This window comes from Piliocolobus tephrosceles, chromosome 6, assembly GCF_002776525.5.
Source record: "Piliocolobus tephrosceles isolate RC106 chromosome 6, ASM277652v3, whole genome shotgun sequence".
NCBI classification, from domain to species: domain Eukaryota; kingdom Metazoa; phylum Chordata; class Mammalia; order Primates; family Cercopithecidae; genus Piliocolobus; species Piliocolobus tephrosceles.
This window is the reverse complement of record NC_045439.1, coordinates 149335747-149361061: the sequence shown is the minus strand read 5'-3', so window position 1 is coordinate 149361061 and position 25315 is coordinate 149335747.

The following is a 25315-nucleotide window of genomic DNA, read 5'->3' as shown; positions in this document are numbered from 1 at the left end:
CACACCTCCATCTGCCACCAGACTGCGAAACACTAAAGGCAGGGATATTTATTTAATTATCTTACATCTATGACATGCTCTAAGCAATGCTTGCTGATCGAGTACAGGATTGAAGAAACTCTGTCTCCTTTTTCTTTTCATGTCTGTAAATCCTGTTGGAAAACAGTCCTTCCTTCTATTTGGCACCAGCTGCGGCTCCTGTTTGTTTCCCCTCCATGGTTTTCTCCTCTTTTGCTGTTTGTGACTCTTTTCCTCAATGCCTCCCTCCCCACTCATGCCAGGCTCTTGCTGGTGCCCTCAGTTACATAACACCTGGTAATTGGTTTTAAATCTGGTCTGGTCTGAAAAGCACCCCCAAAAGTGAGGGTGCACCCAGCTGCCTGCAGGTTATCCAGGAGTCTGCTACAAGGGAACATTACCTAGTTTGAGAAGACAAAATAAAAACTGCTTGGCTCAGTGTTAGATTCTGAAGGAAATAGCTGGGCTGGGTGGCTCAAAGAGTTTGCATTTTGTGGCCGCAGCGTTTATAACAAATGCACCATTTTAGCCACCTGAACTTAGCTGACTTCAGTTTGTTATTAGGAAGGCTTTCGGGGCTCACACGGCAACAAAGAGCTCATCTGTGTTTGCTCGGGTGAGAGAGAAGTATCCACTCTGAAGGCCCAGTCCAAGTTTATCCGTTATAAGGAATAACAGGAAGTCTTACTCTTACTGAACATTTGCAAACCCAGGTCCCCAGATGGGAGACAATCCTCCCTGTGGTGGCACCATGGCAACCAGACATTCCTATTTGATTGAAGAGTATTACATGTCACATTCTTGTTTCCCCGGCAGCCATCAGTGCTGAGCTACCTCAGTGCCTTCCCAATACAAGTAGTCCTCCCTTATTCGCGGTTTTGCTTTCTGTGGTTTTCGATACCCATGGTTAGCTGCAGTTGGGAAATATTAAATGAAAAGTTCCAGAAATAATCAATTTATTAGTATTAAATTGCAAGCCGTTTTGAGTGGGGTGATGAAACCTCTTGCTGACCAGTCCAGGATGCGAATCCTCCCTTTGTCTAGCGTATCCATGCTGTACACTCTATTTGCCTGTTAGTCGGTTAGTACCGTCTCAGGGTTCAGCATCCAGTTTCAGGCATTCGCTGGTGGTCTTGGGATGTTTTCCCTTCGGATAAGGGAGGCCTATTGTAATCAGCATCACTGAATCACTTAATAGACATTTAGCTCATTAATAAACTACCAATGATAAGTGAATTAAAAATGAAAACATAGTAAAATACTGAAAAAAAATTAAATTTTATCAGAAAAACAACTGTTTTATTTTATAATCTTTTACCAAGGAGTTTTGCTCACCGCAAGGATAGATAAATCTTGAGTCTTTGGTCTTCCTGCTGTTCTCTGTGGGTCCATTGGGCCAATGTCTCGCTGGAGGGTTTAGAGCTCCTTCAGATCACATATTGGTAAGGATATTGCCCTTCAAGGTTGGAAGGCAGGACGATTCAACCTGGGAAGTTGGGCCAATGGCCTCAGAATACACTGCTTGTGTTTACCCTGCAAAGTGATATCATCTGTTGCAGCGTTTGGGTGTGGGGTTGAAAGGTCCAGTTGTGGCATTGACTTTGTTTTCTAAAGAAAATCTTCAGGCTCTGGGGAAGGGTCGAAGTCTGAACAACCAAGCCCTTGTCCGCACGGTCAGCCCTCTTAAGAAATCCTGACCACTTACCTTCGATCTTAACACCAAAAGCAACGGCAACAAAAGCCAAAATTGACAAATGGGATCTAATTAAACTAAAGAGCTTCTGCACAGCAAAAGAAACTATCATCAGAGTGAACAGGCAACCTACAGAATGGGAGAGAATTTTTGCCGTCTACTCATCTGACAAAGGGCTAATATCCAGAACCTACAAAGAACTCAAACAAATTTACAAGAAAAAAACAATCCCATCAAAAAGTGGGCAAAGGATATAAACAGATATTTCTCAAAAGAAGACATGCATACAGCCAACAGACACATGAAAAAATGCTCATCATCACTGGCCATCAGAGAAATGCAAATCAAAACCACAATGAGATACCATCTCACACCAGTTAGAATGGCAATCATTAAAAAGTCAGGAAACAACAGGTGCTGGAGAGGATGTGGAGAAATAGGAACACTTTTACACTGTTGGTGGGATGGTAAACTAGTTCAACCATTGTGGAAAACAGTATGGCGATTCCTCAAGGATATAGAACTAGAAATACCATATGACCCAGCCATCCCACTACTGGGTATATACCCAAAGGATTATAAATCATGCTGCTATAAAGACACATGCACACGTATGTTTATTGCGGCACTATTCACAATAGCAAAGACTTGGAATCAACCCAAATGTCCATCAGTGACAGACTGGATTAAGAAAATGTGGCACATATACACCATGGAATACTATGCAGCCATAAAAAAGGATGAGTTTGTGTCCTTTGTAGGGACATGGATGCAGCTGGAAACCATCATTCTCAGTAAACTATTGCCAGAACAGAAAACCAAACACCGCATGTTCTCACTCATAGGTGGGAATTAAACATTGAGATCACTTGGACACAGGAAGGGGAACATCACACACCGGGGCCTATTGTGGGGAGCGGGGAGGGGAGGGATGGCATTGGGAGATATACCTAATGTAAATGACGAGTTAATGGGTACAGCACACCAACACGGCACATGTATACATATGTAACAAACCTGCATGTTGTACACATGTACCCTAGAACTTAAAGTATAATAAAATAAATACATTAAATAATAATGAGAAAAAAAAAAAGAAAAAGAATCTCCACACTTTGACTTTGAATGAGAGAGTTAGGTGGCTCACAATACTGATTATATTACTGGGATATGCCATTTACTTAGGTCCCTTAAATCATACTCTTATTCTTGGTTGGCATTAGAGTCATGAAACAATAGTTTTATCTCATTTCTCATTTTGCTAATGTGTATGGGTCTTTTCCTCTTCAACAGCAGATGATTTAAGTAGGGGGAAAGGCAGTGTTTATAGCTAAAATCCATTTCTTTGAAGAGTGCTCTCAAAATAAGCACATTCAGCGGCTGAAAGTTGATAGTATTGAATATTCTCACCATTTCTGTCAACACTAAATGAACATCGCAAGATAATTATTTTGGCCAGCAGTTACTCTGTGGGAATAAACAACATGCAGGCTGTTATTTGGATGCTGCCTCCCTTGTTCAAGTAGCTATACCCTTTCTTTATATCTGTCTCTCTCATAAAACAAGACTTGATTAAGTGAAAAAAAATTTAATTCTGGAGACTAGGTTTTTAGTGATTAACAGTACAGAAATTTGTCAAGCACTTCTTCCTCATATATAAACCTCATATATACTAAGTTGATTCATATTCATTATGTCTGTATTATGTAATTATCATATATAATGTTTTTTCAGTCTTTATTGATACATAATAGTTGTACATATGTATAGTGTACATGTGATCTTTTGATACATATAATGTATAATTATAAAATTAGGGTAGTTGGGATATCCACCACCTGAAATAGTTATCATTTCTTTGTGTTGGGAACATTGTAATGCTTTTCTTACAGCTGTTTTGAAATATACTATAAATTCTTATTAATTTTGTTTGCCCTACTGTGAACACTACACCTTATTCCTTCTATCTAACTGTATTTTTGTGCCCATTAACCAACTTCTCTTCCTCCCTCCCTTCAACCCTTCCCAACCTCTGGTAATCACCATTCTACGGCTCTGTAAGTTTAGCCTTTTTAGCTCCCACATATGAGTGAGAACATGTGGTATTTGTCTTACTGTGCCTGGCTTATTTCACTTAACATCATATCCTCCAGTTATATCAATGTTGCTTCAAATGACGGAATTTTGATTTTTTTATGAATGAATATTCCATTGTGAATATATACTGCATTTTTTTTTTTTGTCCATTCATCTGTTGATGGGCACATATGTTGATTCTATAATTTGGCTATTGTGAATAGTGCTGCAATAAACAAAGAAGTGCAGGTGTCTCCTTTATATGCTGATTTCTTTTGGTTACATACCTAGCAGTGGGATTGCTGGATCATATGGTAGTTCTATTTTTAGTTCTCTGATGGACTTCCATACTAATCTACATTACCACAAACGGTGTAGGAGAGCTTCCCTTTCTCTGCATTCTCATCAGCAACTGCTATCTTCTATCTTTTTGATAATAGCCACTTTAACTGAGGTGAGATGACATCTCATTGTGGTTTTGGTTTGCATTTCCTGGATGATTAGTGATGTTGAGAATTTTAAAAGTAAGTTTTTCAGTAGTTTTAAATTTATTTCCAGAAATAATGAAAATAATAACAATGATTATTATCTTTTTTTAACCAATATTGTGTGATTGATTGCTGTTTAATATTTCTGTTGGAGATTAAAGGAGGACTTTCTCTCTATTAGACAGAATAAGCTAGGTTGTCCTGCAATAACAAATAACCTCTGAATCTGAGTAGTTTAAAACAACAATAGCAACAGTTTTTTTGTTTTTCTTTTTTCCATTCAGGGTGCATGAACACTGAAGATTGGCTCATTGGGAATGAGGAGATGGGGATATGTTCTTGATTATTCTCACTAAGAGAACCAGGATAAGTTGTGGTGATAATTAATTTTAGGTGTCAACTTGACTGGATTAACTGGTACCCAGATAACTGGTAAAGCATTACTTCTGGGCATGTCTACAAGGGTGTTTCCAAAAGAGACTGGCATTTGAATCAGTGGACCGAGTGATAAAGATATGCCCTCACCCAACGTGGACAGGCATCATCCAATTGACTAAGGTCCTACTAGAACAAAAAGCCAGAGGAAAGGTGAATTTGCTCATTCCCTTCTGGAGCTGGGACACCCTTATTCTCCTGCCCTTGGACATCAGAACCCCAGATTCTCTATCCAACCTTTCGAACCTGGGACTTGGACTAGTGACCCCCCAGTTTCTCAGGCATTCTGCCTTGTGACCTTCAGCCCTGTGGTGAAAGTTACACTATTGACATCTCTGGTTTTGAAGCCTAAGGCTTAGACTGACTCATATTACTGGCTTCCCTGGTTCTCTAGCTTGCAGATGGCCTATTTGCAGGACTTCTCAGCCTCCATAATCCTGTGAGCCAATTCCTATTTCTATCTCTCCATCTTTATCTATATCTTATTGTGTCTGTGTCTCTGGAGAACTCTAATCCAATGAGGGAGGCTTATCTTTAGGAAGGGAGTGGCACGAGGCGGATATGGCTCAGAGGTAGAGCATTGGACTGCAGACTAAGAGGAAGGGAGTGGCAGGGCAAATCATGTGCAGGCTATTAATGCTTTGACACAAAAGTGACACAAGTGATATTCATATTTCTCTTATTATTTTTAAATAGACTTTACTTTTAAAAGCAATTTTAGATTTACAGAAAAATTATGCAGAAAGTAGAGTTTCCAGGTATGCACTCCTTCCCCTTCCCTCACACTCCTCCTCTGTCCCACCACTCCCTCACCCAGAGTTCCCTCTCATTAACATCTTTTGAGACAGGGTCTCTCTGTTGCCCAAGCGTAATCTCTGCTCACTGCAGCCTTGTGCAGCCTTGACCTCCTGAGCTCAAGTGATCCTTCCACCTTAGCCTCCCCAGTAGCTGGGACTGCAGGCATACACAGTCACACTCGGCTAAATTTTTTTGTATTTTTTTTAGAGATGGGGTTTTGCCATGTTGCTCAGGCTGGTCTTGAACTCCTGAGCTCAAGTGATCCACCCACCTCAGTCTCACAAAATGCTGGGATTACTAAATGCATGAGCCACTGCAATTGGCCCTCTTCCATGTGTTTTTGTGGCTTTCTTTCTTTCTTTTTCTTTTTAAATCTCTGGATAATATTCCACTGTATGGATGTACCATATTATTGCTCTCAATCATATTTTATTGACCAAAGTAAGCCATATGGCATCCCTGACTTCAAGGGAGTCAGGGAAGGGTTGACCAATCATATAACTGGAAGAAGAAAAACTGGAACTATTTTGCGAGCAGCACTAATGAACCCTGCTTCCATGTCTTGAATGGAGTAACAATGTTACACTCACCATCAAATCCTTTTCAGGTGAAGTGAGTTTCAATGTAATGACAACCTGGACCCCCAATTTTTGCTATGAAGAAAGTAATAAAAGGAGCCAGAACACTCCTCATTTATTTAAAAAAAAAATCCCAGAACATGATCTCAAAGCTTGGCTGCAGGCTGCTCACATATCCACCGTGTCCGTCCTGAATATCATGTAAGTGACAGCGTCTTTGGAGTCTTAAAGAGGTCACTCCTTTGTCAGAAGCCGTATGCACTTGTTAAACTGAACTAAATATGGCCTGAGAAGGATGCCATACTTCTATATTTGAGTCCATGTGGACAAACTGCAACCTAACTTTAAAGTCCCAGACAAGATTCAAAACCTAACTTAAGAGTATGCACCTATAACAATAGCTCAGCCTTGGCCAATCGCAGCAGCCATAATTCAACCATTGATACACTGCTGAGTGAGTGTTCAAATTGTGTTCAAATAAGACAAATGTTGAGCTGTAACCAATCCAGCTGTTTGTGTACCTCACTTCTGATTTGTGCACATCACTTCCCTTATGTTGTCTATAAATTTGTCTTGACCATAAGGCATCCCTGAACTCTCTGAATCTGCCATAAATCTGGAGGCTGCCCAATTTATGATTTTTTTTTCTTGCTCAGTTAAACTCTGTTAAACTTAATTTGTCTGAAGTTTCCTTTTAACACAGTACAGCCTCAGAATACTGCTCAATATTGTCCTGGACATAGGCAGAAGTGAGAACAAATCAGGTGAAGGCCAGTCCAGAAAACAGGCACCCACCAGTTTTCCTAATGAAGAATACTTAATACAAGGAATTGAAGCACTGAAAGTGCAGAGGAGGGCCACTGAGGGGTCACGGAGTTAGCAACTGCAGGAAGCAATCCCTACCCCTAGGACTGAGGGAACAAAAGGGAGACGTGAGGTGCCTCTGATCTGGAAGCTTGGAGGAGGGACCCGCAGAGCTGGAAGCTGGACCAGGAGGGAGGGGTGCTGCCTGGTGGAGGCAGGTGCCCTGGAGACTCAGAGCAGGGATCCTCAAAACAGTGACTCAACATCTGGGGAGGAAGGTTCTGGTTGACAGATGCTGTCATTGAGGGAGTGTGTTGAGATTCTTGCAGTGAGGAAAATAACTGCAAACTGGAGCTAAGGGATGATACTGACAGGACCAGCAAAAAAACAGAAGGAACAAATCCCTTCTTCCCCACTCCTCCTTCCAGACTCCCTCTAGTGCCCCACTACTGGCAGCCTAAGAGAGATCCCTCTGGCAAAGCCGAAATGTGATTAACAGAGGCCCAGTCCCAGCAACACAAAGCCGAGGATGAAGGGTGAGTGTGGAGCTCACAGGCAACAGCTTAATAATCAACACAGACACTAAATAAATATTTGGTCCCTGTCTCTTATGCTAATATTTGCTCATTACAGTTGAAAGACTCTAAGGAAGGCCTAGGTCAGAGAAGGAGTAAGATCTGCTATTGACATGTCCTAAAAGCCTTCCTCTTTGGTAACTGTCAGCTAAAAGAATCATCCTGGCAGTATCATCTGGAAGCTCATCCAGCTTGTTTTTTGGCCACCACTCAGTAAGAAGCTAGTCTGAGTTCCTTGCTCTTGCTTTAAGTAGCTTTTAGAGTTCTTTGGGACATTTGTACTTGGGATAGAGAAAAGAACAACTCTATGACAATTTTGGCTTCCCCAGGGTATTTGAAGGGACTTACTATCCATTTTCAGTTCTGAATCATCAAATTCCATTAAATAGCCAAGGTACTCACTAACCGTTCTTCCTTCTCCTTCTTTGCAGTCCTTCCTGTTCCCATTTCTTATTTTTATGTATTTCTCTCCTTTCTTTTCCCTGTTTTAAAATCCTTCCCCTTCTTCTTTCCTGCCCCTCCTCTGCTTTCCCTGATACCCCTCGCTCTTCATGGGACACAGCACAGTGCGCTTGAAAGAGCGTGACTCCTGCACAAGAAAGGCCTCGGGTTAAATCCTAATACTGATGTTTACTTGCTTTATGATCTTAGGCAAGTAATTTTTCATTTTCTGTTTTTTAAAATGGAAATAATTGCTAAGATATATGTACTTTGTAAGATGTAAATGAGAGAATATATATGTAGTGCTTGATAGATAATAGGTGCTTGATAAATATTTGCTTCCATCTCTCTCTCTCTCTCTCTCTCTTTTTTTTTTTAATCAAATGTACCCTTAGGTGCACCTATTGAAAACCACCTTAGTACTTCCTTATGTCTGCTGCAGAGCCCTGCGCTAGGCGCATATCTTAGACCCAGCCTGAATTCTTCTCCTAAAGTATTGAATTATTTATTTAATCTGGCCATATTTTATTTAACTTCTCTGTCTTAATTATGTGGAAACTGGTGAGGATCAAAATTGAGTCTGTGGCTGCCAGAATTACTGAGCTGGTGTATTTTGACTAAAGCAGGGGAAAATTTGCAGCATAAAGGAAAGAAAAGACAGACCAGGTTTGGATTACTCTGACTGGAATCAGCGGGAGATCAAAGGTTCAAGTCCTAAACTGGCATTCCCCTCACACTTCATGCCAGGACCAGCCATCTGATACCACTCATCGTCATGTGCAGACTGGCCCTGGAGCTGGAGAATGGCCACTGAGGGCACGAGAAGGTGGAAATAATATTTTACTCTGTCTCGGTGTTATGACACCTTGCTGGTTATTTACCTTCCAGTCCTTTGCAGCCCTTAACTAGAAGTAGTTGTGAAGTCAGCCAGCAAGCAAGCTAAGTACTGAGCCAAGCATCACTGAAGAATTTATAAGCTGTTTTTTCTTTCTTATCCACCAAGTGCTGGTCATGGTGAGCCTAGCACTGCATCTTGAAGCAGGGCTTCTCTCCATTGCTTAGGTTAAATTACCTGTCAGTATTTGAGGAAATCAGGGACACTTCCTGAAAGTGGAGGCGGGGCTCCCGAATCCCCTATCTTTCCTCTGAAGGTGGTACCACTTTCTGTGGCTAAGTGGGAAGCCTGAGATATTCCTCTTTTACTTAAAAGCTTTGCAGAAGTGATAGAAAGTCTAGGCACCCAAGGGGGATTTCCTACTATGGGGTATTTCTGTGGTTTCCCAGTCCCAAATTTAATAGTGATGGTTTAGGGAATGCTGATTCTCAGGGGCCAAAAGGCAATTGAAATGTGGAGCCACTTCCTGTTGGTGAGGGAAGGGACACTGTAGGAGCTAATGAGCTGGCTTGCGTAAAAATGCCATTTAAACATCAAGAGATTTTATTGATTTAAATGAAAAGAAAGCCTGAGATCCAGTTCCAGGATTGGTTCAGCAATGCAGTAATACCAAAACACTGGTCTTTCCATTGCTTTGTTCTTCCTTCCTCAGGTGTGGCACCTCATGTTTGCAAGATGGCTGCTGCTGTAGTGCCAAGCACCGTGTCTTCACTGACCAGCACAGAAACTTAAATTCTGACTTGTTTGATGGCATGACATGCATGCCCAGTGGGAAAAGTCATTTGATTCATGCACAGGTTCATGAAGGGCATGATTGCTGGGAGCTTCCCTTTTGGACTTGAAGTATAAGATTTATTTTGTGCTGACCCCCTTCCTTGAGTAATAACAACACTAATATTCACTGAGCACTTATTACATTCCAAGCCAAACCTTTTTATTTGTTTGTTCTTAACAGAGTCTCACTCTGTTGCCCAGGATGAAATGCAGTGGTGCCATCTTGGCTCACAGCAACCTCCACCTGCCAGGTTCAAGTGATTCTCCTGCCTCAGCCTCCTAAGTAGCTGGGACTACAGGTGTGCACCACCATGCTGGGCTCATTTTTGTATTTTTTGTAGAGACTGGGTTTCAACATGTTGATTAGGCTGGTCTTGAGCTACTGGCCTCATGTGATATGCCTGCCTTGGCCTTCCGAAGTGCTGGGATTAGAGGTGTGAGCCACCCTGCACTCATGTGATATGCCCGCCTTGGCCTTCCAAAGTGCTGGGATTAGAGGTGTGAGCCACTGCCAAATGCTTTTATATGAACACTTTAGTCATCTTCATAACATCTCCACGGAAAGGATATTATTTATATTATCTTCATTTTACAGATGAGAAAACTAAAGCTTAGAGCAGAGTTTTTCAATTTGAGAATGAAAGACTATGAAATCATTTGAGAATGAGACTATGAAATCAATTTACTGTATTATGAATTTATAGAAATTTACATAGAATAGGACCAATCAAATGGTGCTTAGAAAATATCAAAATAATTATTTTTTATTAATCTTTTAATTTATGTGAGTATTGGGGGAACCAGCCCCCAATATTTCAACATAGATTCTTTTCTATTTTCCCTAAGTGTCAGCCGGTCTGAGAAATAAAGAGAAAGAGTACAAAAGAAAGAAATTTTACAGCTGGGTCTCCGGGGGTGACATCACATGTCGGCAGTTTCCGTGATGCCCCAGAGCCACAAAACCAAGTTTTTATTAGCGATTTTCAAAGGGGAGGGAGTGTACAAATAGGGTGTGGGTCACAGAGATCACATACTTCAAAGGCAATAAAATATCACGAGGCAAAAATGTGGGCAGAGCAAGATCACAAGGCCAGGGCCAAATTAGAATTACTAATGAGGTTCCATGTCCCACTGTGCATGCATTATCATTGATAAACATCTTAACAGGAAACAGGGTTCAAGAGCAGAGAATTGGTCTGACTAGAATTCACCAGGCTAGAATTTCCTAATCCTAGCAAGCCTGGGGGCGCTGCAGGAGACCAGGGCGTATTTTATCTGTTATCTTCAACTGCATAAGACAGACACTCCCAGAGCGGCCATTATAGAGGCCTCCCCCTGGGAATGCATTCTTTTCCCAGGGCTGTTCCTTGCTGAGAGAAAGAATTCAGTGATATTTTTCCTATTCACTTTTGCAAGAAGAGAAATATGACTCTGTTCTGCCTGGCCCCACAGGCAGTCAGACTTTAAGGTTATCTCCCTTGTTCCCTGAAAATCACTGTTTATCCCATTCTTTTCAAGGTGCCTGGATTTCATATTGTTCAAACACACGTGCTTTACAAACAATTTGTGCAGATAATGCAATCATCACAGGGTCCTGAGGTGAAATACATCCTCATCTTATGAAGATGATGGGATTAAGAGATTAAAGTAAAGACAGGCATAGGAAATTATAAGAGGATTGATTGGAGAAGGGATGACATGAAATCTTCACAATTTATGTTCAGAGATTGCAGTAAAGACAGGTATAAGAAATTATAAAAGTATTAATTTGGGAAACTAATAGATATCCATGAAATCTTCAGTTTATGTTCTTCTGTTGTGGCTTCAGGTGGTCCTTTTGTTTGGGTTTCCTGACTTCCCACAACATATAAGTATATGTGTGTGCATGTGTGTGTATGCGCATGCGTGCACGCAGACTAGAGTATTATGTTAAATGTATTACGGTGGACTGCAGTGAAGAAATGTTTGAAAAGTCTATATTTGAGAGAGTTTAATGTAACTTGCCCAAGATCACGTGGTAAATTATGAAGCTGTAATTTGAGCCCATGCAGTCTGAGACCAGAACCTGTGCTCTCAATCTCTTTGCCATGCTGCCAAGTTAACTTAGAGCATGAGGAGCCCAAGAAAGGGCAGGCTTGTGGAAAGGGAAAACAATGGGAGAGGAGCAGCTGGAGAAAGGAGGCAAGGCCCCAGACTCCTGGAGAATGTTCTGTGTTCCTGTTACTGGGCTCAGGTTGCAAAGGTTTAGCACATGAATGGCCCATGGTGCTCTCTGGACGGCCCTCAGAACCACAGGTCGTGGTTCCCAGCACAGTTCTGGATGCCAGGCATAATTGCTATTCACTGCCACTCGTATTTGCACATCTTTCCTGGTTTGAACAAAAAATTATCTTACTTTATTGATGTCACTCCCATACAGAATTTTAGAGCTGTAAGAGAACTTAAATCCTGAGTTGTTTGGATGCTAAATGTGAGACCTGAGAGGTCAAGTGAAATGCTAAGGTCACATAGAAGATAACAGGGAGCCAGACTCAGACCTTGGTCATGCAGTCCTGTGCTTTTCATTGCTTTAATTTGTATCACGACCTGGTCCTTTTAGAAGGTAGTGAATTACAGGCTAGCAGGAAGGGTCTGCGTGTGCCTCATCCTGGATGCTTATTTGAAAACTGGAGAAAAAGATGTCTTCTCTGGTATCCACACTGGGTTTCAAGGTGGGCTGGGATCTTCTCGTGGGAGTGCAGGGAAGTGAGAATGGAGAGAAAGGGGGGTGTGCATTGCCTTTTGGTTTGTTTTTCTAAGCACAAAATGAAACTTTTTTCCAGGCAACTTTTTCTTTCTTGCTTGCTTTTTTTTTACAAAAATAATTTGAGACTCTTTCCCAGGGCAAAAATATACTGTGCAGTCTTTGTGCCCACAGCACCTGTAGAAGGGATTGAATTGAAGTTTTGTTCAAGGTCCTGAAAGTTTATGGTCCATTTAGCTGTGAAGCACAGTTTAATGCTGGCAAACTTTTGTGTTTGTTTTAGTTTCTGAAAGTTGCTAACCATTTTCCCTTTCTTGGGGAGGAGAGCAGGCCTGGCAGGAAAAGCAGGGCCATGATTAGGGCAGGGTGGGTGGGGTGGGCAATGTTTCGGTACAGAATCTTAATGGACCAGTAGACATGTCTGCCTGATGCCTTTAGCACCACAGCGCTTTAGCCTGACCTGCTGACACATGGAGCTAAGGCCACGGAGGCCGAGGAACGTGGGTGTTTTCGGAGCCCTTTCCTTCAGCAATTTCATCAAGTGTGGATGCTGATGGACAGCTACAATCCCCAGAGTCAAGTACACATTCCTGCAAAAGATAAACATTTGTCTGTTTGCTCAACTCTGCTCTCACTTTGTTACCATCTAAGCCAGATCCATCATGCCCTCGATGCATTTGGCAGGAGAGAAAACAGATGGTCATAGACTTGGCTGAACAGTTCCTATTTCTGCAGCCCTGGCACTAGTAACTCTGGGCCTACCTGCAATTTTGTGTAAGACCCTGGATAAGAGGCCTAAAGCCCATCACCTGCCCTGGTGTATGCACTAGCAATAAGCAGATGTTTCCTTGAGTCTGGAGTAACACCAGCCTCATTTGGCAATTCTGGAGGCAAATTGCTTGTCAGAAACACAAAAGCAAATATTTCATAAATATGTTATAATAATTATGTGTCAAGGGTAAGTCTCATGTTCCTACTTCATTTCTTTGTCCTTTCCCCTAATTTCCATTTTCTCCAAGGTAATTCAGGACCCTGTTGCCTCTTGCCTAAATTATGGCAAGAACTTTCTATCTCATCTCCTTGCCTCTAGGCTCTCCCCACTCCTGCCTACTCCTTGCAAGTCCACCTTATTCCTGGCTATCATAGGCACAATCTTCTCTCTCCTTAGTGGGAAGAGATCATGTCTAATTCAGCATGGGTACCTCAGCACCCAACATGGTTACATCAGCACCCTAGTACATAGATGCTCAAATTATAGTTGTTATAAAAATGAATGCATAAATCAAGTGCTATAGTGTTGGGCTGGTACACATGCAATGTCTCTGTAAGTTCATTTTTAACTTCTCTATATAAAGGAAGGATCATGGCTCAGGGGAAAGAGCACTGAACTACGTACGAGTCAGAAGACTTGGCTTTGTGTGATAGCTGTGTCACCATATGCTAGCTGTCATGCTAAGTGCTTTGAATTCACTATCTCGTCTCTTACAAAATAACCTGATATATACATACATAATCTTCATATATATGATATATATCATAGGTTACATTATGTATCATGTGTCATAATATGTGAATAATACATACATATCATGTATCATACATGAAATATATATGTATATGTGTGTATATGTGTGTGTGTGTATATATTATTCTTACTCAGTTTTAAGAGGAGTTAACTGAGACAGCAATTTTAGCAGGCCTGCCTAAGGCACACAGCTTAAGATTCCCAGGTACTCTTTGAGTTTCAAGCCCATTTATTTAACTACTTTGCTAAACTGCCATGCAACCCTGGCCAAATTAATAAGTCTTCAGACTCAGCCTCCTCCTGTGTAAAATGAGCAGCCTGAACTCTGCTGATTCTCTTTAAATCCTATACAGCTATTCTGTAGTCTGCATTTCTGATTCTAAACATCTAGAGAAATGTACTGTGAAACTCTGGTGAATTGTGACTTATGTTATGAGTTGAGGGCAGGTCAGAGAACAGTGGCATTCCATCAGGAAGTGGCACACATTTGCAGCCAACAGATGAACTCTGCACTCCTGGCACAGAGCCAACCCTGCCCTCCATCCTAAAGTACACTTGTGTGGTGAGTCCATTTGGTCCTTCCCTGAATCCTCAACTGTCACATCTCCCCCATTAGGAAGGATAGTATTCAGTCCCGACTCCTTCATAGAGCACAGGTTGTTCATCCTTGAATGTAATTTGAGGAGAGTAAAGGCCCACCTGCCTGAGATGGCTGGAGGGCATTGTATTGTAGCAATGGTAGACCACATGCTATTAACTAGGGTTCTGATGACATCTTCAAGCTACACTCACTTCAGTCTCCTGTGACTCCCACTCTTTCTCAGTTGTCATCTCTGTCTTTACTTTCTCTGTTTACACTTTAAATGTTGGATATTCCTAGGGCATAGTTACCAGCTTTCTCTCACCCAGAGTAGCTTTGTCCTTTCTTATAACCAGACCTTACTTTCTCTTAAAATCTCTATTTAAATTTCCTGCTAATTTTGAGATATGTCCATTTCTCTGCCTTACCCCACTTAGAACTTTAGAGTTCTCCCTTACTGAAGTTCTCCCTTACATCTCCCTTACTGAAGCATCTAGTGGCATATTATAGAGATAAGTAAAATACGTGTAGAATAAACAAACACTGATGCATTAATTAACACATTAGTACAGGTTTAGGTGTTGGGTAAACTTTCACCTGTTTTTTCGGTGAATGGAAACATTTAAGGTGCTGAGAACAAGGGGCAAATCTAATTTATTGTTTTGTGCCTTTGGACTATAGTGCAGTGCCTGGGTCATTGTAGGTGACCAGAAAAAGTATGTTAACATTAATGAACCCGATACAGGAGACTCAGGACTGGCACATTTTGAGAGGAGAAAGAAGGAGTTTCACATCTTGAAGTGTTGCCCAGAGAAGGCCAGCCCGTGTGGGATGATGCAATGTGGGACTTGGCTTGTTAGGATCAACATGGGGACATTGGACTCCATGATATAAATAATGTGAAAGGGTCCAGCTCACAGTAAGCAATCGAACTTTGCCTGCCTCCCTTAATTTGTTGAGGCCATCTCAGGCTCTTAAGACCTTGCCCTTGGCGCTGAGCCTGCAGAGTAATTCATACTTTTGTCTATGTGAGATCCTTGGTATTAGCCCAGGGTGATACTTCCATAAAGATTCCTCCAGTTTCCAAAATTTCCTTTTACCTTTTCACACCATAATTTTCCCTGGAGCATAACTCATTGAAGTGGTCCCAGCTGGGTTTTGTGGCTTCCAGTGACCTTAGTACTCAGGAGAACAAACAAGGGCAGCTGGCCATGTGAACACTTAAGAAAGCTTTTAGAAAATATGTTTTCCTTCTCATAACTCGCCCGATGAGCTGGAGCTGGCATGCAGACAGACAGGGTGAGACACTGCAATGCTGAAGATGTCCAGTTGTGTCAGCTATGGTGTATTGCATTTGTATCTCCTGATGCCTGAACCAGAAGGGGTCTTTATCCCCGGGCAAATCCCTCGTATCTGCAGAACCAATTCCCTTGGCAGGCAGAGGGATGCTCTGTGACTAGGGTAGGGAAGGCTAAGTGTTAGAATCTATGAATTGTATTTCTGCTGCCTTGGGACCATAAGCACAGAGATGTAGACTGTCCTTTTTGGCTTGAATGTATCCCTCCTCGAGTAAGTCCTCCCTTCAATAAAAAGTTCCTCTGCTAGTAATGAGATGCGGATAGTTTATGTTGTATGCTGGCCACAAGGGATTGAGACCAGCTTTAGCCTTGTGCAGAGGGTAATATGTGTAGATGAGCAGCAGGGCCCCAGCCATGATTGGGGGTGGGGACTGGAAGCTGGGTCAGAACTACAGAGGGGAATGAGAAGTAATGAGGGGAAGGAGAGTCACCAGTGTAGTGTGAGGACTGGTTGGGTTCCAGGTCTGAGCAGTGTAAGTCACTTTAGGAAGCTGAATATGTACTCACCAGTCATGGCTAAGCGAGTGGTTTGAGTTAAGTCTAAGGCTTGAAGGATGGTGGCATTAAGGTTGTAAACTCTTTTCTGCCTTTGCTAGAATTGTTAGAGGAACTGCTGTGACTTGACCTTTGGTTGCTGTGTACTCAGGGGCATTGACTGTGAGAAGCTAGGAAATGCAAAAGAAGATGGCTTGAGTTAAGGGTTGATGTACCCCTCCTGGATTTATTTTCCATCTCTTCATATTCAACATGTCATCTACCATTTCTCTTTGGCTGTTCTTTGAAAGCCATATTTTCTTTTAATTTGTAGCTGCTTGTGCTCATTCCTTGATTCAGATTCTGAAGTACATCTCTAAGGCTGTTTCTCAACTGCTACTATGCTATATCTATATTTCTTTGTATAACTTTCCTCTATCTATAATATATTGCCTTTTAGAACTGAAGTCATTGGATCTCACCAGAAGGAGGCAGAGAAACATTTCTATTACATGTCTAATTCTATGGTAGATAGTTTCTCACATAGCGATAATTATAGCCCATTTCAGTTTTCCCTATCTTAGGCTCCTGATTCAATACATTGAAAACTGAAACCCAGACAAATTATCATATAGAAATTTTTAATTTCAATGAATTCAAATGTTTCTTTGTTGGGGCATTTTCCATATGATTTGGGAAAATCTTTCCAATCTCAATGTCATAAAGATGCTTTTTTAAAGGCTTTTTATGTTGAAGTCTTTAATTTATGTGGATGTTTTTGTGTGTAGTATAATGTAGAAAGTTAATTTTAATTGCCTTTAAATCTGGATAGCTAGTTGTTTCAGCACCATTTTTTGAATTGTGTCTTTCTCTGGTGATCTGTTATAAATCAAGATTCTGAATATGTGTGAGTCTATTTCTAGAGTCTGCCCTATTTTGTTAATTTATTTTTCATTCCTGAACCAATACCACACCCGTTAACTATTATAGCATGATAATAATTTTTCATTTCTTGCGGGACACATCTCCTTCCCATCAACAACACAGCTTTATAGGGTTTTAATTAGAATTACCTTGAATTTATACCTGAATTTAGGGTAAATTGATTTCTTTGTCACTTATTCTTCCTATTTATGAATATATTATATCATTCTCTTCATTTGGATCTCCTCTGATATCTTTCAGTAGAATTTTATACTTTTTTCTCATAAAAATCTATCCTTTTGCTAGATTTGTTTAAAAGTTTTACATATACACACATTAAGTGTACATATGGGTATTATATGTGTATACACACACACTTAATGAGATCTTATTTAAGATTACATTTTCCAACTATTTGCTGTTAGTGTGTAGAAATGCAATTGACTGATAAACAACTTCAGCAAAGTCTCAGGATACAAAATCAATATCCAAAAATCAAGCATTCCTATATACCAGTAATGGGCAAGTAGAGAGCTAAATCATGAGTGAACTCCCATTCACAATTGCTACAAAGAAAATAAAATACTTAGGAATACAACTTACAAGAAACGTGAAGGACCTTTTCAAAGAAAACTACACCACTGCTCAAGGAAGTAAGAGAGGGCACAAACAAATGGAAAAGCATTTCATGTTCATGGATAGGAAGATTCAATATCGTGAAAATGGCCATACTGCCCAAAGTAGATGCTACTGGTTGGGTTCCAGGTAGATTTAATGCTATTCCCATCAAGCTACCATTAACTTTTTTCACAGAACTAGAAAAAACTACTTTAAATTTCATATGGAACCAAAGAGAGCCTGTATATCCAAGACAATCCTAAGCAAAAAGAACAAAGCTGGAGGCATCATGCTACCCAACTTCAAACTATACTATAAGGCTACAGTAACCAAAACAGCATGGTACTGGTACCAAAACAGGTATATAGACCAACGGAACAGAACAGAGTCCTCAGAAATAACACTACACATCTACAACCATCTGATCTTTGACAAACCTGACAAAAACAAGAAATGGGGAAAGGATTCCCTATTTAATAAATGGTGCTGGGAAAACTGGCTAGCCATATGCAGAAAATAGAAACTGGATCCCTTCCTTATTCTTTATACGAAAACAAACTCAAAATGGATTAAACACTTAAACATAAAATCTAAAACTATGAAAACCCTAGAAGAAAACCTAGGCAATGCCATTCAGGACATAGGCATGGGCAAAGACTTCATGACTAAAACACCAAAAGCATTTCCAAAAAATGCCAAAATTGACAGATGGGATCTAATTAAACTAAAGAGCTTCTGCACAGCAAAATAAACTATCACCAGAGTGAATAGATAACCTACAGAATGGGAGAAATTTTTGCAATCTATCTGTCTGACAAAGGTCTAATATCCAGAATCTACAAGGAACTTAAATTTACAAGAAAAAAAAAAAAAAAACCAACAAAAAGTGGGTGAATGATACGAACAGACACTTCTCAAAAGAACACATTTATGTGGCCAAAAAACATAAGAAAAACTCTTCACTGGTCATTAGAGGAATGCAAATCAAAATCACAATGAGATACCATATCACACCAGTTAGAATGATGACCATTAAAAAGTCTGGAAACAACAGAATGCTGGTGAGGATGTGGAGAAATAGGAATGCTTTTATATTGTTGGTGGGAGTGTAAATTCGTTCAACCACTGTGGAAGAAAGTGTGGTGATTCCTCGAGGATCTAGAACCAGAAATACTATTTGACCCAGCAATCCTATTACTGGTTATATACCCAAAGGATTATAAATCACTCTATAAAGACACATGGACACGTATGTTTATTGTAGCTCTGTTTACAATAGCAAAGACTTGGAACCAACCCAAATACCCATCAATGGTATACTGGATAAAGAAAACATGGCACATATACACCATGGAATACTATGCAGCCAGAAAAAAGAATGAGTTAATGTCCTTTGCAGGGACATGGCTGAAGCTGGAAACCATCATCCTCAGCAAACTAACACAGGAACAGAAAACCAAACACCACATGTTCTCACTCATAAGTGGGAGTTGAACATTGAGACCACGGGGACACAGGAAGGGTAACATCACACACCAGGGCCTGTTGGGGGGAGTGGGGGAAGGGGAGGGGGAGAGTATTAGGACAAATACCTAATGCATTCTGGGCTTAAAACCTAGATGATGGGTTGATAGGTACAGGAAAGCACCATGGCACATGTATATCTATGTAACAAACCAGCACATTCTGCACATGTATCCCAGAACTTAAAGCAAAAAAAAAAAAAAAAAAAAAAAAAAAAAAGTGTAATTGACTTTTCTATATTGACATAATATCTTTTGGGTTTTCTATAAGAATCATCATGTCATCTGTGAGTAATGGGAGATTTTTAGTTTTATTTGTTCCTTTCTAATCCCTAAACAAAATTTTTCTTACTGCACAAGCCAGGTCATCTAATAAATAATCTTTAAATTCATGCCCATAAAGCTCAGATGAGACCCAATGCAATCACACTATATTCCATTTACTCTTCCAGTCTTCTAGAAGACTATATCATACTTCCTTTCGCCTTAAATCTGCTCTATCTGCATCTTCACCCAGTAACCTTTTTTAAAGTAAATCTAATTCACTTGGAAAAAATTGATGAAATCAGAAGTCCTACAGACTCCCGGTCTCAATCTCTTACCTCTTGCATGTGCACCCATGTATTTTGCTTTCCCAAATGTTACCATAAAGGATACATTCCTAGGATGAGCTCAATTTGATCATGGTGTCCAATCCTTTTTATATTTGGATTTGGTTGGCAAATATTTTGTTTAGAATTTTTTAAGTCTCGGCTCATGGCAGAGATTAGTCTGTGATTTTTCTTTTTCAGACTTCCCTTGTCAAATGTTGGCACTGATGTGTATACTAGCTTCATAAAATAAGATGAGGAACAACCCTCTTCCCATTTTCTATTCTCTGGAAAATTCTGTTTAAGATTGAAATTACTCGTTTCTTGAATATTTGGCAGATCTTGCCGGTAAAACCATTTGGTATTTTCTTGTCAAAAAAACAAAAACAAAAAAAACAAGGTGGGGGGGAGGTAACTGCTAATTTATTTTTAATGGGTTATTTTTCTTGAATCAGTTTTGTTGAAGTATATTCTTCTAGAAATTTGACCATTTCAACCAAGTTTTTAAGTGTATTTTCTTATAGTTACTCATAATACTCTTATCTTGAATAACTGCAGCATTTTAGTTATATCCACATATCCACTTCCATATTCTTGACTTGAGTTATTAGTGCCTTCTTTGTTTGTTCTTGTTCAGTCCCCGTAAAAACTGTCCATTTTGTAAGCATTTTTTTAAAAACCTCTTTTATATTTTATTACTTTCTACTACTACTATTTTCTTTTTGTACTTTTTCTTAAGTGGGTGCTTATCGCCACATTAAACTTTATCTCTTTCCTCCTCCGATACATTTATTTAAAGCTATAAATTCCTCTTTAGTGCTACTTCAGGTGTATCCAACACATTCTGAAGTTTAGTATTTTATATTATTTAGTTCTGTATTTTATAATTTATACTGTGATATCTACTTTGACCCAATACATATGATGCTTCTTCCCATTTAGGTTTTCACTTTTAATTTTTTTCTTTCTACAGTCTTCTCTATAAATTGTATACATCTTTTATTACTTGTGGTTCTAGTTACCTTAGGGTATTTGTCATTACCATAGACATCATGTTTATGCCATTTTCTAATTGGTCATTGGCAGTGAATAGTAAATATTGTTGCCTTTTTAATTTTTAAAATTGATCTTATTATTATTTTTTAGATTATTTGCCATGACCAGATGTGATTCATCCCAGAGATCCAAGCATGCTGTTGATTTTTTATATGTGATTTATATTCAGCAAATTTGATGCATTTACTTATGACTTATACTTGAGTCTTAGACCCTTTGAGCAGCTATAATAAAATACCATAAACTGGGTGGTTTACAAATGACAAACATTTATTCCTCTCAGTTCTGGAGGCTGGGAAGTTCAAGATCAAGGCATCTGCAGATTTGGTAACTGACAAAGGCCCGCTTCTTCATAAAAGAGGCATTATACTGTGTCAACTCCTGAAAGCCTCACCATCTAACACCATCACCTTGGGGTTAAGATTTCAGCATGTGAATTTTGGGGTCACACTAACATTCAGTTCATAACAACCTATTTATGGTTGGTTCCTCATTGAATATCATGTCATCTGAGAATGGGACCAATCTTTTATGTTTTTTCCAAGTGTTCTATATGCTTTTTATTTTATGTTATTCAGCTTATCTTCTAAGCAACAGTGATAAAAGTGATGAAAATGGACCCTCTATCTCTTTTTCCTTAAGGTAATGGAAATTCTTCTAAAGTTTCACTGTGGTGCTTATCTTCCATTCCATTTTCTTTCAAAAGTGTGTGGGTGTGAATGTGTATATGTATACATGTATATGTGTTTTTATACTTTGGAGACTACAGAACTCAAAATGACCTTTCCCAGGCTGCCTCACATCCTGGATGTGATTTTGGTTTGGACAATTGGATGTGTCTGCATGCAGATTTCCCTAAAGCTGTAGAAAAAGCAGAGAACTCAAAACCACATCCTGGTGCCAACATAGATAAGAGATCTAATCTGAAGCCTGAGTCTACGAAGAGTACATTAGCCTTGAGTACATTTATTAAAGCCATCTGTTCTTATCCTTCCCTAACCACATTGTGTCTTCCTAAGCTACCAGAACACAGGTATCACTCACAAGCAATTGTAGCCAAAGTTTCCTCTTAGAAAAGCAAAGAATAAACAAAAAGAAGTCTTTTCTTTATAATACATATTTTGTTGTCTAAATAATATATTTGCTTGCCTAAAAAATGAAAGACAGATTAACAAAAAAGGAAATAAAAACTACTCATAACTCTTCTTCTCAGAGGCAATACCCCCCTCAAACTTTCATTCTTTTTCTATGTATATATACCGTAAATATGTTTCTTAAGTCATCTTACTTTTATCTGTCCTGTGCAATGCAATTTTCAGGGTTTTATTGGTAAATAGTGTGTCTTAATAGCAGATGCCACCCAAGTCCAACATGACTGCTCAGTAAAGTGTCTGTGAGGGAAACAAGTTGCGTACTTCTAATTCCTTAGGAGAGACTCCCAGCACTTTGGGGTGCTTAGGCGCTCTCTCAATCATAAATGTCTCAACACGTTTACTGTCAAACTAAAACATTTACTAAGAATGGAAAATAGAGATGGAGATACCTGCAGATAAATTCTACATCAAGATTTTTCCAAGGCCGAGCTGGGCACAGTGGCTCACACCTGTAATCCCAGCACTTTGGGAGGCCGAGGAGGGCAGATCACTTGAGGGCAGCAGTTTGAGATCAGCCTGGCCAACATGGCAAAACTTCATTTCTACTAAAAATCCAAAAATTAGCCAGGTGTGATGGCACATGCCTGTAATCCCAGCAACTTGGGAGGCTGAGGTGGGAGGACTGTTTGAGCTTAGGAGGCAGAAGTTGCAGTAAGCTATGATCTCGTCATTGCATTCCAGCCTGGGCAACAGAGGGAGTGTTGTCTCAAAACAAAACAAAAAAGTCTGTCTCAAAAAAAAAAAAAAAAAAAAAAAAAAAAAGATTTTTCCAGGGCTGGACTTAGATATGAACCATAGAAAACAATCCTTGTGTAATAACCAAAAGAAGATATGCATGCAGTGAAAGTTATCTCATAAAATGAGAGCCTAATTAATGGAATAAGTTAGCACAGAAAAGGAAATATCAAAACAATAGGATGGGTCACTTCTTCCATGGAAATGAAAAGCATTTTTTCCCCTTATACTAGTTTGCATTTTGCCACCCCAGTTGCACAACGGGAGCCCTTAGAATTTTGTTTTCTTAGAATGACAATCTCTCTATGAAAGCCTGATGAACTTTGGCTGCTGCTCTGGCCAAGTCTTCAAGGCAAACCATTTTGTTGACTTCGAATACTTGAGAGATGCCAGCAGATCAGGCTGAGTTGGCTCCCGGTGAGAATTCTGTCCAAGAATCTTGAGTCCCCTGTGACTTAAGAAAAAAAAAAAAAGTTTTCTGAGAAGGATTTCGTTTACATTCTGTTAATCTGTTCATCATTTATGATAGTGTTAAGGACGTGAAGCTTACAGTAAACTAAACTGGATCAACAGTAAATTTTACTGGTACTTCTTAGTAATTGTTATAAAACCTCTGTGTCTAACCTAGTCTATTTTTGTTTTCACTCATCTCCTACCTCCCATAAGGCATATGTTATAGTGATGTTCAGTAAATAATGGTCTCTGCATAGCAATTATTATCTTCCTAAGCCCAAATACTCTGTTTCCAGCTTTATTTTCCTCATAAAGGGGGTGATTTTGCTCCTGGAATAATACATGAAATTCCAGTTGTCTTCAAAGTCAAAGATATGTGGCTATTCCTTCCTGTGTTCAAAACAGAAGGGAAGGCCAAATCATTTTTCATAAGTGTAAAGCAGAGTCTTAGCTTCTGGTTCACAGTTTGTTTCAGTGAGAAGAACAGTTAATCAGTGACTTCTATTCGGAGATGAGAAAAGGTTTTCTTGAGTATGACTCTTCTCTATGGCTTTGTCTACAACGCCTTTCTCTTATTTCCACTCCTAACCACTCCCTCCCCACTAATAGTTTTAAGTGGGGAGGAAATGGTTAAGTTTAAAATAGTTCTATGTTCTATAAGAGAAAGCTCACAGAACATAGAGATTTTTTTAATTTAAAGTTCTGGGGTACATGTGCAGGATGTGAAAGTTTGTTACATAGGTAAACGTGTGCCGTGGTGGTTTGCTGCACCTATAAACCCATTAGGTATTAAGCCCAGCATGCATTAGCTATTTTTTCTAATGCTCTCCTTCTTCCTAGCCCGCCATATCCCCTGAGAGGCCCCAGTGTGTGTTGTTCCCCTCCCTGTGCCCATGTGCAGAACACAGAGACATTTTTAATGTTACTCATAATTAAAGCTCATTTCAAGGAAACTAGAAATGTCTAGAAGAAAGGAGGTTGTTGTATAAAGTGTTTACCAAAAATAACTGGTTAAGAGCCAGATCAAATATGAGAAGGCAGAAAATAATAGCAACATACACCAACCTGCATCCAGAATGCACACTCATGTCAGTGGCCAGCGAAGAGAAATCTACATTCATAGGATGTGTTAGTCATGGTAGGCTCACTGATGCATTGCACAACCCAAGATTTAAAGCAACAGAAGGTTATTTCTCACTCATGAAACTCTTGGATATTTGATAGAGGTGATTCAGTGGCAATTCAGAAACCAAGGACCTCTTCTATATCCATAGAATCTTCTCTATTCACCTGATGCCTGGGGAGAGAAGAGGGAGTTGCCCATGACAAGGTTTATCAGTGGGGTCTGTTAATGGTACACATTGCTTCTGCTAACCTTGCGTTGGTTAAACATCTCATCACATGGCCACTTATAACTGCAAGGGAGGCTGGGGAAGTTAGTTTACTTGGATGTCTAGGAGGAAAAGGAATTAGGTTTTGATGACATATCACAGCCAGTCTTTGCTGAAGATAAAGACACTTTTTGAGATAAATGTAGAAATGAAACAATTCCAGTAAGCTTGCTATTCAAGCTGCTGTATCATTATTTCCTCTCTTCATTCCGCTCTTAGCCCTTGCATCTGAGTCTATGTCTCAACCCAGGCCTCTAGATAGGAGTGAATTTAATCTATCCCAGGGAGCTACACACGCTTCATAGAGGGGGTTTTCCTTTACTGAGTCCTGATACGTCTTCTGGTGGGTGTCACTGAGATACTTCACTGTCATACTTTGCTACTAGGGATAGAGAAGCAGCACAAGACTTGATTCCTGCTCTTAGTGAACTTGCACAATTTCTTAGGCAAGTTAAGACCAATATGTATGAAGCAAGTAAAACCCATCACTATAGATGACCAAGGTTGGTGGACTTGATGGTCTGGATGGTGTGGGCCATTCATATCATGACACTAACAGTGTCTCTCAACACCGTCCTGAAAGGATGTGGTGTTAGTCCTTTAAGGATATTCATAC